The sequence below is a fragment of the Microcebus murinus genome, chromosome 3 (genome assembly GCF_040939455.1).
Source record: "Microcebus murinus isolate Inina chromosome 3, M.murinus_Inina_mat1.0, whole genome shotgun sequence".
NCBI classification, from domain to species: domain Eukaryota; kingdom Metazoa; phylum Chordata; class Mammalia; order Primates; family Cheirogaleidae; genus Microcebus; species Microcebus murinus.
This window is the reverse complement of record NC_134106.1, coordinates 83153527-83165889: the sequence shown is the minus strand read 5'-3', so window position 1 is coordinate 83165889 and position 12363 is coordinate 83153527. Positions and strand designations below refer to the sequence as shown.

The window sequence follows — 12363 nt, the reverse complement described above, 5'->3', positions numbered from 1 at the left end:
TGCTCTATGGGACTGCATTCATTTTTAGGTTGTTATTGAGGAGGTCCTGGGTGGAGTATAGGCGATGTCATGCTGAATAGTTGTAGGGCTGCATACATATCAAGTTGGGAAAAAAGCACACCTAAAACTTGTAAAGCTCTTCTAGAATGCCATGTGGTACGGCATGTGAAATCTAACTTCTACCCTCCAGCTCACACACACTGTAATTAATGTTATGGGCTGTGCTTTAAACTGAGAGAAGTGAGAAAATCAAGGTTAAGGACGCTCTGTTCTTTACTATGTAGAAGAAAAAAAAGAGACAGCTATGTAAATTAAGGATTTCATATCTCCTTGTCAATTTCTTATCTGTTGTCAGTTTGAATGATTTCTAAATCAGAAGAATGGTGAAGATCTGTTTTCCCATCAGTTCTGAGCCTAAGGAATTTGGAGCTGGAGTTGTGAGCCAGGAAACGGTCCTGTTTTGAATTCAAAAGCTCTACTGCTGAGCACAGATGCCAGGCTTATGATAAATTCCAAAAGGTTCAGCTTGATATTTCGACCCTAGAGGTCAGAGAGAATTCCTCAGAGGGGGACAGATGAAGAATAAAGAAGGTGGCCAGTGACTCTCCAGTTATTCCACTGGGAGAGTTAATGCCTCGACAGGCTTTGGTGATGTGGCCAGCCAGGAGGGACCCACCTGTATCAAGTACTAACAGAATACTGTTCTAGTGGGTCCTGCTGGCCTTGGGCTATAAGATATTTCTACATTTTCATATATTTGACATGGGGTAGCTTCAACATATACATTTTTCACCTTAATTAGTTATTATGGTGCCAAATAGACTCAACCTCCAAAGCTGATATGATCTATTGTGCAAAAATTCTCAAGTTGAGAGGTATGAATTGGAAAAATTCTCTCAGTATCTTATTTATTTTTTTTTTTTCCCTTACGATCAATCATATCAGTGTGGTAGCCGTGCCTGTGGACTGGAGTTTCAGATTCCAATTTTAAGGGCAGGCTCCCAGCCCTACCTTTCTTTCCTTTCTTCTTTGCCCAGATATCTATGCATATTAAGGACCTATCAAAATTCTTTCACTGCAACAAGGGGTGATAACTTTTTCTGAGTTCAAACCTCTATGGAGACTAGATTTCAGGAAGGATGCCTGAAAGGATCCTATAGAGCAGAGATGTCTGCAGTGATGAACTTTACATGAAGTCTGCCTTAAATCACATACATTATGATGTTCACTCATGATCCTTGGAAACCGGAGGACCATGAGATTTATTTATTATTTATCTATTTATTTATTCCAAATTCGTATTTTTTATGCTCGACAGAACTTTTCTTGACCAATTGAAATGAGCAAAAAAGAGAGAGAGGATTAAGGATTGAAATATCACAGACCAAATTTCAGTGAGGAAGGAAACAGGCTAGAGAGCTAATACATGCCTTTTTTTCCTAAAGGACCATAGCTCTAATGCTCTAAAGCATTGTCAAAACCAGAAATACATCCTGCACTAAATTTTTCCTTAAGCAATCCAGTCACTGATCTGCCTCTTACATTATTTACCTTGATGGAAAGATACATCGGCTAAACCTGAGTACCGGCAACCTAAGGAGGTGGAAGTTCAGAGTAAATTTGGCTAATGATGCTGTGTTTTCATCTTTGGAAGGAAGGGAAATAAAAGACTGCCAACTTTTGGTGACATTTTGTCTCCATTAGGAGAGATCTGAAATGACCTCTCTCGTGAGAGCTCTGGGTCCTGTTCCTCTTTGTTTCTCTGGAGCCCACCCCAGCGAAGTTCCTCCTGCTCAGCAGTGCACACGCGTGCAGCTTGGCTTTCTACCTAGGAATGTTCTTGTGGGAAACTCTTTGAGCATACTGTTGACAAAGCAGTCACAGGGAAATGGAACGGCTTGCCATCGATAATGCTAGCTGGCTTAGGTTTAACTATACTCTCTTCAATCAACAATGTATCTGTTTATTCACATGCATATACGCAGGATTAATACCATTTGACTTCGTTATAATAAAGACTTTGCAAGAAGAAATGAAATCAAGTGTGTCAAAAGCTCCTTAGAAAAAAACTTCTTTATAAGTCAGAAGTATTGTTGCTTTCACAGTGACTCAGTGTTGCCATGCGGTGGGAGGTCATAAGACATCCCATGAAAGGTAAGGTGGTACAGAAACAAACAAACAAAAAAAGATCTCTGACACACTCTTGCCATGCACTTGATTCAGACTTTTTTAAGTCCCTTTGCTTAGGCCCCCGTATTCCCCGCTGTGCTGAACATACGTTATTTTAATTTGGAAATACCACTTGTTTATCATGATAATATTTTTTTGTTTGGATGTTATTATTCGGAACTGAGGACGGAACTCCACCTTAGAGAGGTTATGCATTTGCGTAGGTGAGAATTGAGATCCTTCAACTCAGATTTCCAATCTGGAGACTGCCCAGAGAATATTTTCTTATGTCTCATGAACTTTGCTAGTTATTTCATTAATTAATTATTTATGTGAATTCTAGAGTAATTTTGCTAAGTAAATATGAAACAGCCTGTCTGGATGAAAAATAAAATCAAATATTCTGCCACGTTACTCCTCTCCAGCAAAATCCCTGAGACCCGAACTCTAAATGATTCTTCTATAGATACTATTTAGAAAAGTATGACCACTTCTTTACAAAAATCAGCCAAGGCAGTTTCAGAACACTGTATTTTTATGTTTGGGGCCGGAAAACATCATCATTTTAAATATAGGAACAATTCTTTTTTTACTGATTGTTCTAAGAATACTATACAAAGTCTTAAATTTCCTATTTTCATCATATTATCAATAAGGAAGATTTCACTGATGGAAAAGATTACTAAAGGAGATCAGAAAATGTTCTTTTAAAGGCATAATTTTCCATAAGAAACGACGTGAGCTACAAAATTATCGTTCCAACTTTGGGAATTTATGTGTTGGTGAGTGCTATAGTGAATGTTCATATTGTAGATCTAGACCTTAAGAAAAGCCATTTTGCCAATAATCTGCTGTGGGGAAGCGGTGCAAATTAATTAATATTGAGGAAAGCACATTATATGTCTATATGCTTAAATGGCTGGCCCATTTGGACTGAAATGAGTGATATATTCAGCTATAAATTCCAGTTAAGTTAGTGAACCAGTTAACTCAGTAAACGAATTAAGTAGGTCTAAATTTTAACAAATGAATTGGACAGTTCAAGTAGATAGATCAAAATCAAAGAATGCTATAAAGGAATATGGACATAGCCCCCCAAAATGAGGAATTTCTGTGATGCCATTTGCAAAGACATCATGAAATAGATTACAAACGTTTTTTTGTAATTATTTGAGATAAATGTGTATGTAACTTTTTGTGTATATAAAGTAGGAAAATAAACAGAGAAAAAGACTTCAATAAAAATCTGAAGGTTTATAAGGAAAATATTTTTTAGAAACCTGCATATGTTTTGAATAACAAAAGATTTTCCTTTCTCTTCTTTTGGTTATGCTTTTTAAAGTAGCTAATATATTTATCAGCATTCTTAACCCCAGTTAGATGATTTGGCCCTTGGTGATTTTACTAGTGCCTCTTGTGCAGATTTCAATTTGTTTTCTAAGGGGAAGGTATTTATTTACTTTTTGCAGAAATAATTTTGACTATTTCAAACCTTTCTGGTTTAGTTTTTTTCATTTTGCTCTTTGGATTTTCTTTCCTTTTGTCCTTTTTTCCCTTTTAACGTTTAAACTTGATCTCCAATTTTCACACTTTTTTTTCTTTGCTTTACTCTTTGGTTTCCATCCTTCTAGTGATATTTCTGGAGTTATTTCTCTGCCCGCACCCACTTTCCCTCCCAATATTCCCTAGCCTTTGCCCATGGCATACTAGTGTCTCCCTGTTCTCTTTGATTTTATGGATATAGTATATCGTGTTCTTCCTATAGAGATTTCTACAGGAAGTTATTGGAAATTTCAAGCTATGGAAAACTGCAAACCAATGTATGTTGATAGACAACAAATTTTCATTAATTTTCTAATTGGGCTTGCTCCTAAATTTCTTTTCCACAGTTGTCCCATCTTGCCCTTTCTTCTTCATGAGCATAGGTTATCTGCTCTACACTTACTTGTTCAGATCTTTCTTTGTAAGGTAGGCTTTAGTCACCTCTAAGAAACTCTAGGTTGAGAGTCCCACCTAGCCAACAGAACCTGGGCAGCAGGAAGACAGCTTAGATGGGAGGTGTGCATGTTCTGTCTACGGACACTCAGGGATTGGACTTGGGTGCTCCACTTACTACTATTTGCGTAACCCTGGGTTAACCACTTAATTCTCTGCATTTCTCTGTATTCTTGGACTTATTTATTCCCACCTTATAGAAGGTTGTGGGGATTTTGTACTTGGAGTAATTCCAGAAAGTGTTAATTCTGTATGTTCTTACCTAGGTAGAGACTTCAGAAAACGTAAAACTGTCCAAGTTAGGCTGGGCGCGGTGGCTCAAGCCTATAATCCTAGCACTCTGGGAGGCCGAGGTGGGTGGATTGCTCGAGGTCAGGAGTTTGAAACCAGCTTGAGCAAGAGCGAGACCCCGTCTCTACTATAAATAGAAAGAAATTAACTGGTCAACTAATATATATATATAAAATTAGCCAGGCTGGTGGCGCATGCCTGTAGTCCCAGCTACTTGGGAGGCTGAGGTAGAAGGATTGCTTGAGCCAGGAGATTGAGGTTGCTGTGAGCTAGGCTGACGCCATGGCACTCACTCTAGCCTGGGCAACAAAGTGAGACTCTGTCTCAAAAAAAAAACAACAAAAAAAACCCCCACAACTGTCCAAGTTAAACACAATAGACACGGTGGATGCAGTAGAAACTAGGAACAGTAGAAATAATGCCATTAATATAACGTTTTCAGTGTTTGAAAGCCCACTCATATCGTCCACTTCGTTTTATCTTCACAATGACCCTTAGGATGTCTGAGGGCCCCCAGCCTTCTCAGTAGGGAACTGGGACATCTCTGTGAGCCACTGTAGCCACTTGATTCATTTGGGAGGAAATAAATGCCCACTAAAAAGCCACTTAGATATTATGAAAGTAATGGCTAGTAAGAGATCATCCTGAGTGTGGAAAATTGGAGCCATTCAGCCTTGTAGAAAAGAGGAGTTTTATGTTTCATTCCCAAGTTCAGAGAAAAGAAAACCTTTCCTTTTCTTTCCTCTTTGTTGTTTTTGGCAAGCCTCTGTAAGACTGCAACTCACATAGAAGACGCAGTGGGCCAAATTTTCAAAGAGCCTCTGTACTTTGCATGTGTTAGATTTTTCATGCCCGGCTACAGCTCTGGGTGGTGGTAGAGTTTGTGGGGTGGAGGGGAGGGTAGGCACAGATGGGCTTTTCACATTTGCTGCCCCACTTTGAATGTGGAAATATACTAACTTTTATGGGATTTGGTTTTCTTAAAAGTAGAGTTCCTTAAGGAGGCTTATCCCTCGAGCGGTGCAGTCTTTCAGTGCATAGTTCTGAAAATGATAAGGAGAGCTGTGCCTGTCTGCCTGGATGGTAGTAAGAAGGTGGTTTGTTGTCTGAAACAAAATTCAGCCAAAAGAGGGCTCCAAATTATCATATGGCTTTTGTGAGCCAGAGTGACTTTCAGTTGCGTGCAGGTCATGGGGTACTCCCCTCCTAGACACCTTTTGTCTAGAATAAACCTTCACTAGAGAGCAATTAAATGTCTCAGAGTTAGTGGTTGAGAGTTAGCCTTGAGAGTTTGGTTTATTCTGGGAGATACGTAGATTCCTTCTGGGACCACCGGTGACTTTACACTCCCTTGTTTTGGCTTTTTGGCATCTTTATCTGCTAGGATAGGGTGGGTTATTCTGTGTTAGGAAATAACCACCAAAATCTCAGTGGCTTCAAACAATGAGAGTTTCTTTCTTGCTTTCACTGCATGTCTGTTGTCGGGGTTGGGGTGTCAGGAGTGTCTGTCATGGACACTTGGGGACCCAGGCTCCCCCCTCCACCTGCTTCCATAGTCTCCATAGGAGGGAGGGAATATGGTGAATCTTGCCCTGGCTTGCAAACTTCTGTCCAGCAGTGATACTTGTCATTACTGCTCATGTTTCATTGGCCAAAGAAAGTCATTTGACCATGCCTACCTTCAGAGCAGCTGGGGACATTCAATCCTACCCTGAGCCTAGAGGGAAGAGAAGAGAAATATTAGTGAACTGCCTTATGACTATGCCGCCATCCGTTGAACAACCACACAAGGAAGGGATTTCTCTGTGTATGGTGATTAGTGCCATCAGTGTGAATTTCTCTATCCCAGGCAATTCTACATTGGTAGAAGAGTATTGTCTCATAGCTCTACAAGAGTCTCAATGAATTGAAACTCCCGCATTGAAACAGCAGCCTCTCAAGGACTCTTGGTACTTTGAAATGCTTTTAGTGACAATGACTGTGATGAAAATAATGAAGCATAAAAACTCACCCAATGAAGAGAAGTATATCCCTTAAGCAGTTGCTTTTACTTCATTTTTTTCTTTCTTTTAAGTGTACTTTCAAGTCTTCATCAAAGAACAACAATTGTGATCAGATTAATCGACATTTGATGGAATTAAGGAATTAAGACTAGAGAAGGTCAGTAGAGTAGATTTCTCAAGTCTCTAATATATAAGTTAAAATGTTTAACTTATATTTTTGGATTTGAGTGTAATCACCACTGTCACCACCATAACTACCACCACCATGACTACCATCACCATCACCACCACCACCATCACCATCGCATCACCACCATCACCATCATCACCGTCGCATCACCACCATTACCATCATCACCATCACATCACCATCCACCATCATCACCATCACATCACCACTCACCATCATCATCATCACCATCACCACCACCACCACCACCATCACCATCACATAACCACCATCACCATCACCACCATCACATCACCACCATCACCATCATCACCATCGCATCACCACCACCACCATCATCAGCATCACATCACCACCACCACCATCATCACCATCGCATCACCACCACCACCATCATCACCATCACATCACCACCACCACCATCATCACCATCGCATCACCACCACCACCATCATCACCATCACATCACCACCATCACCGTTATCAGCATCACATCACCACCACTGCCATCATCACCATCACATCACCACCATCACCATCATCACCATCACCACCACCACCATCACCATCATCACCATCATATCACCACCATCACCATCATCACCATCACCACCACCACCATCACCATCATCACCATCACATCACCACCACCATCACCATTGCATCACCACCATCACCATTATCACCATCACATCACTACCACCACCATACCATCGCATCACCACCATCACCATTATCACCATGACATCACCACCGTCACCATTATCACCATCACATCACCAGCACCACCATCATCACCATCACATCACCAGCACCACCATTATCACCATTGCATCACCAGCACCACCACCATCACCATCACATCACCACCACCACCATGACTACCATCACCATCACCATCTCATCACCACCATCACCATCATCACCATCACATCACCACCCACCATCATCAATATCACTACCACCATCACCATCACCACCACCACCACAACTGCCACCACCATCACTACTGTCACCACCACTGCCATCATCACCACCACCACCACCACCACCATTATCAATATCACTACCATCATCACCATCACTACCACCATCACCATCACCACCACAACTGCCACCACCATCACTACTATCACCACCACCACCATCACCACCACTACCACCATCATCATCATCACCATCAGCACATTCCCACTGCCACCACCATCTCTGCCATCACCCTCATCATCACCACCACCACCATCATCACCACCACCACCACTACTATCACCACCATTACTACCAGCCCCACTAGTGCCAGCATCTGTCACACACTTGTGTGACTCATGTAATGTTTTCTTTTCAGACCAACATGGGAACTATATAACTGAGCAAGATTTTTAGCAATTAAGTTTGTTTTTCTCTACATTGTATAATCTGGAAATTAAAAAGATCTATGGAAGGAAATTGTCAAGTCAGAATTGTCTTGGGGATTGGGTTTAGGCTAAACTTTTCTTTCTCTCTGTCTTTTGTTTCTTTCAATATTCTTCTTGCCTCCTTTAAACTTAAAAGAGAACCCAAAGCTCAAAAATGATACATGCCCTAACCTGCAGGTCCCAGCAAGGGGGTGTGTGTTACTACAGCACTCACTTCTAACTCCTTTCCTATTTGTACCACTCAGGGATACCCCTTTAAGGTGTAAAGATGTGGCCAGGATTTCCAAAGGTAAGGCTATTTTCCCAAATTCTGTTTAGCAACCAGCAGGAGGAAGCTAGAGGGACCAGTCCAAAGTAGGGTGACATATTTACCAAATCAGCAAGATTTGGCAGAACCATCTCAACTGGCATATCTCACTTCACAAACTCACCTGTCTGTTCTGAGTTGAAAGTGATGCTCTAGGCGTCTGGGAATAGTGTTCAGAATGGGCACTGGAGGGGACTCCCATTGCTCACTGAGCTGTAGAGATCAAGGTTGTGTTGTGTCCTCTAGTGTGTGTGAGAAGGGATAGGGTCTTGGACCCCTGCCCATAGCCTGTGCAGTTTTAACAACCCTTTGCAAGGCTCCCAGGCATTGGTGTCTTTTTTTTTTTTTTTCTTTTTCTTTTTTTAAACTTTTATTGAAAAACTGAGGGGATGTGCTGGATACCTTTTTAGAAAAGCCGCTTCTCATACGAATGGAGGCTGTGGACACCACCTTCCACCTGAGCTGAGGATGTCCTCTTCTCAAACTTAAGCTCCCCAGAGTACATCATGGCTCGGACTTGGGTCAAGCTCTTGGCAGGCATTGGTGTCTTTAAACACCCTAGCAGGCAGGGGTAGCAGTAGAGAATGGAGAGATTCTGGCCCAAGGCTAAAGCCTCAGAGCTTTACCCTTCCCTTTCAAATATTAATAAAACAAGGATGTTATTAAATTACCAATACTGGTTCCAATTGAATATTTGCCAAGAATCCCATGCTTCCACCTCACATAACACACTTTTTCTTTTGGGGATTTGTTTTCTGAATCGGTTTACTTCTCTGTGGTCCAATAATCACCAAATGGAATTCTCTCCATCTTTCATCCTTCATCATTAGGAGAAAAATACAGTATCATTTCCTGGCAAGGAATAAATATCTCAAAATGAAAGACAATATTTAGTGACCAAAAAAACAAAAAACAAAAAAAACCACCAAGCTTCAAGAGTACTACGTTTCTGATGAATCAGAACTGGAAGTGATTAAGGGCTCAGTGCATTGTAACAATGCGCATTCATATCTTCTCCTTCATTTCATGAGAAAATCAAATGTCCTTTAAGTAAGTGGGTGCTGTTTAACCCAACCCTTTAAGTTGGCCATAGATAAGTGCATTGGCACGGCTTGAAGAACTGCATCCAGGAAATTCAAAATATTTATTTTATTGAACTAATAGTAGTCCCTACTGGAGATCAAAATAGCAGTTGATCCCATACCCGCGAGATAGATACTATTCAATAGTTTAGTTTCTATTTCTTTAGTTCCTAATTGTCAACTTGAACTTGAGTAGAAGTTTGAAATTGTAACTTACTAAATGCTATAAGTATTCCTTGACTGTAAAATGGGGTTGCCTCAGATTGTATTTTCAGGTAAAAATGTACTTAGTTTGAGTATTTGAATTGGTGAAGATTATTTTTCTACATTCAGAATTTGAAATTCCTATGAATCTTTAGGTTGGGTAAAAATTGGGCATGTTATAGAGTAGTGGTCCCCCAACTTTTTTGGCACTGGGAACTGTTTTCATGGAAGACAATTTTTCCACGGATGGAGGTGGGGGCAGAGCTCAGGTGGTGATGCGAGCGATGGGGAGCAGCTATAAATACAGATGAAGCTTCTCTTGCTTGCCCGCTGCACATTTCCTGATATGTGGCCCTTGGTTCCTAAGTTTCATGGGAGACAATTTCTCCTTGGGGGAGAGACAGATTGGAGGAGCTCTGTTGGGTGCAATTGTAGAGCATTATCATTTTAAGATCATATATTTTGGTCATACTAGTTTGGAAAGTTACTTATGCCATGTTATAATGCATTTTGTAAGAAAACATCTTTAAGGGCAGTATTTAGAAATCAGGGCTAGCTAGTTGTTTTCATTTAGGCTGCTGCCTCTTAGCTACTTGCATCAGAGCATACTGTTTAAGTTTGCTTGTGTTCAGTTTAATCTTCAATATCTTCTGCATGGATGTGCAACTATAGTACCTATTTAATTTTTAGTTTGAGTTTATAAAGGAAGGCATATTTGGAATGCAACCTGTTACACTGAGACAGCCATATTTGCTCAGGAGGGAGATAGTAGCTACAGAAATAGGTGAGTTTTAATGAGTGCTTACTAAGTACTATGTTCTAGGCAATGACTTAAAAAATTTTATGCCCATGACTTTGTGTGGAGACAGCAACCATATGCTGTAATTATAATTACCATCATTTCACTGGTGGGGAAATTGACAACTCAGATAGGTTACCTAACTTTTCCATGTGCTCCATGCTGGCAATTGTAGAACTGGGGTGCTCCTGAGAAGCCAGGCTGAGTCTTACCACCAAATATGGGGCCTCTCTTACGATGCGCTACAGTCTGGGGATTTAATTGTGGTCTTAAAGCTTCTGAGATGAAAGGTGACAAATGCAAATGCAAGGCTAGATTCCCATTCTCTTCCACTTGGCAGAAATGGTCCTGCAAAGCAAACCATGCATTTTCAAGCAGGCTTTCCATGGAAAAGCTAGCGTGGGCACACACTCAATTCAATTCCCAGAGTGCTTTCTCACAGAGGTTCTTCCACAAGATTACAAAGACTGGGAACCTAGCCCATTATTATTAATATTTTTAAAAAGTTATTCTGGCTTCTTTCAGGGCCATATCAGTTTCAAAGATCGCTGTCAGGGTGGGAGCAACTGAAGTTGAAATGGTCTGAATGTTTAATGTAGCCTCGGAACGGAAACTTTTCTTGGGAGTTGAAAAGTCAGTGGAATATTCATAGTAACGTAATATGAGCACAGGATACCAAGGCAGTGTCAAAGCTTTGTTCCAAACCATATTTGCTGTTTGTAAAACTGGCTTCTCAGGAACTGGCTGGGGGATAAGGTAAGAGAATGGGTGGTTTGGGATCCCACCTGCCTTGAGACAGGTTTGCAGGTTGTGGCTCCCCTTCCGTCCACAGGACTTAGGTGGTAACGGGGTCCAGCCCTTCCTCCTCTGGGAGGACCATCTCTGACTCAGGTATGAAGCCCTTTCTTCATTTTGTCACCTGTATTTTGCCTGAGAAATAGAAACTTCAGAGGAATCTATACAAAAATCATTGTGCAGCATTTGCAGGTGCAGAAATGACACCATTTGCCTTTTCTATGAAACTCTCCTGATCAGGTTATTGATTTAAAAAAAAATATGGAGGCATAGACCCTGATGGTCATCATCTTAAGATTCTGGAATTGTATCTTAAAATTAGCAAAATGAATAAAAAACTGATGACCTAAATTTCCCTTCAAGAATTAACAAATCTCTCTCATTTTTCCCCCCTAGGAACTCTACTCATCTGTAGTTAATCTAAGAATTAACATTTAGCAAATTACTGCCTCAGTGCCTTAAATGAGGTATGTGCCTAGTGGCTCACTTGATTAGAACCCTTGCTAATGAGGTCATAGGTTCATTCCCCAAGAGGGCTGGTTCACTTTATTGTGGTCCCCCTCGAACCTCAGCTAGGTCTCCAAATGGACACTGGTCACAAGTGGCCTTCTGGGGAAGAATCAATACAAATTTTTGACCATTTATGGGAAAAACAACTCAAAGCAGATGCCTTGATTTAATTTGGAATATGACAATGATCCCATGGGGTAACAAAATGGTACCCTAGAGGCTGCAAGAACTACTTGCAGACTGTGCCAAGTGCCACACTTCCTGGGGGTGGCTTCCTTGCTGGGAAAATTGATTGATGTGTGTGGGAGGTTCCAATCCTTCCAGTTAAAGGGGACTGCCTTCTATTAACAGTAGGAGGCTGAATGCTTATTCAAAGATGCAGATTCAGAGGGAGACTTTAGCAGAATTTTGTTGAATTTTCACTAGTCACTTCTCTAAAACATGGATCATTTGGGGCCTTCTGATTAATGTATCTAGTTGTGCAACCCATGGGCCCATTTCTCCCATGCTGGGCGTTTTGTGTCCAGCTGGCAGGAGACACAGCAGCTGAGAGCACTCGAAGTGAGGGTGATTCTCCCTCTCATACCTTCTCTCTATTTTCCA

General features: G+C 41.0%; 1 long non-coding RNA gene across 6 annotated transcripts in view; it reads left to right on the top strand.

Annotated features, from left to right (window-relative positions):
- Nucleotides 1–12363, top strand: part of LOC142870070 (uncharacterized) — a 52479-nt gene that overhangs the window by 20769 nt on the left and 19347 nt on the right. For 2 of the 6 annotated variants that reach the window (XR_012918618.1, XR_012918617.1), the window contains exon 2: nucleotides 6530–6615. The exons of the other annotated variants lie outside the window; for them this stretch is intronic. This is a non-coding gene — a long non-coding RNA (uncharacterized LOC142870070). The remainder of the gene's footprint in view (nucleotides 1–6529; nucleotides 6616–12363) is intronic. 6 annotated transcript variants of the gene reach the window in all.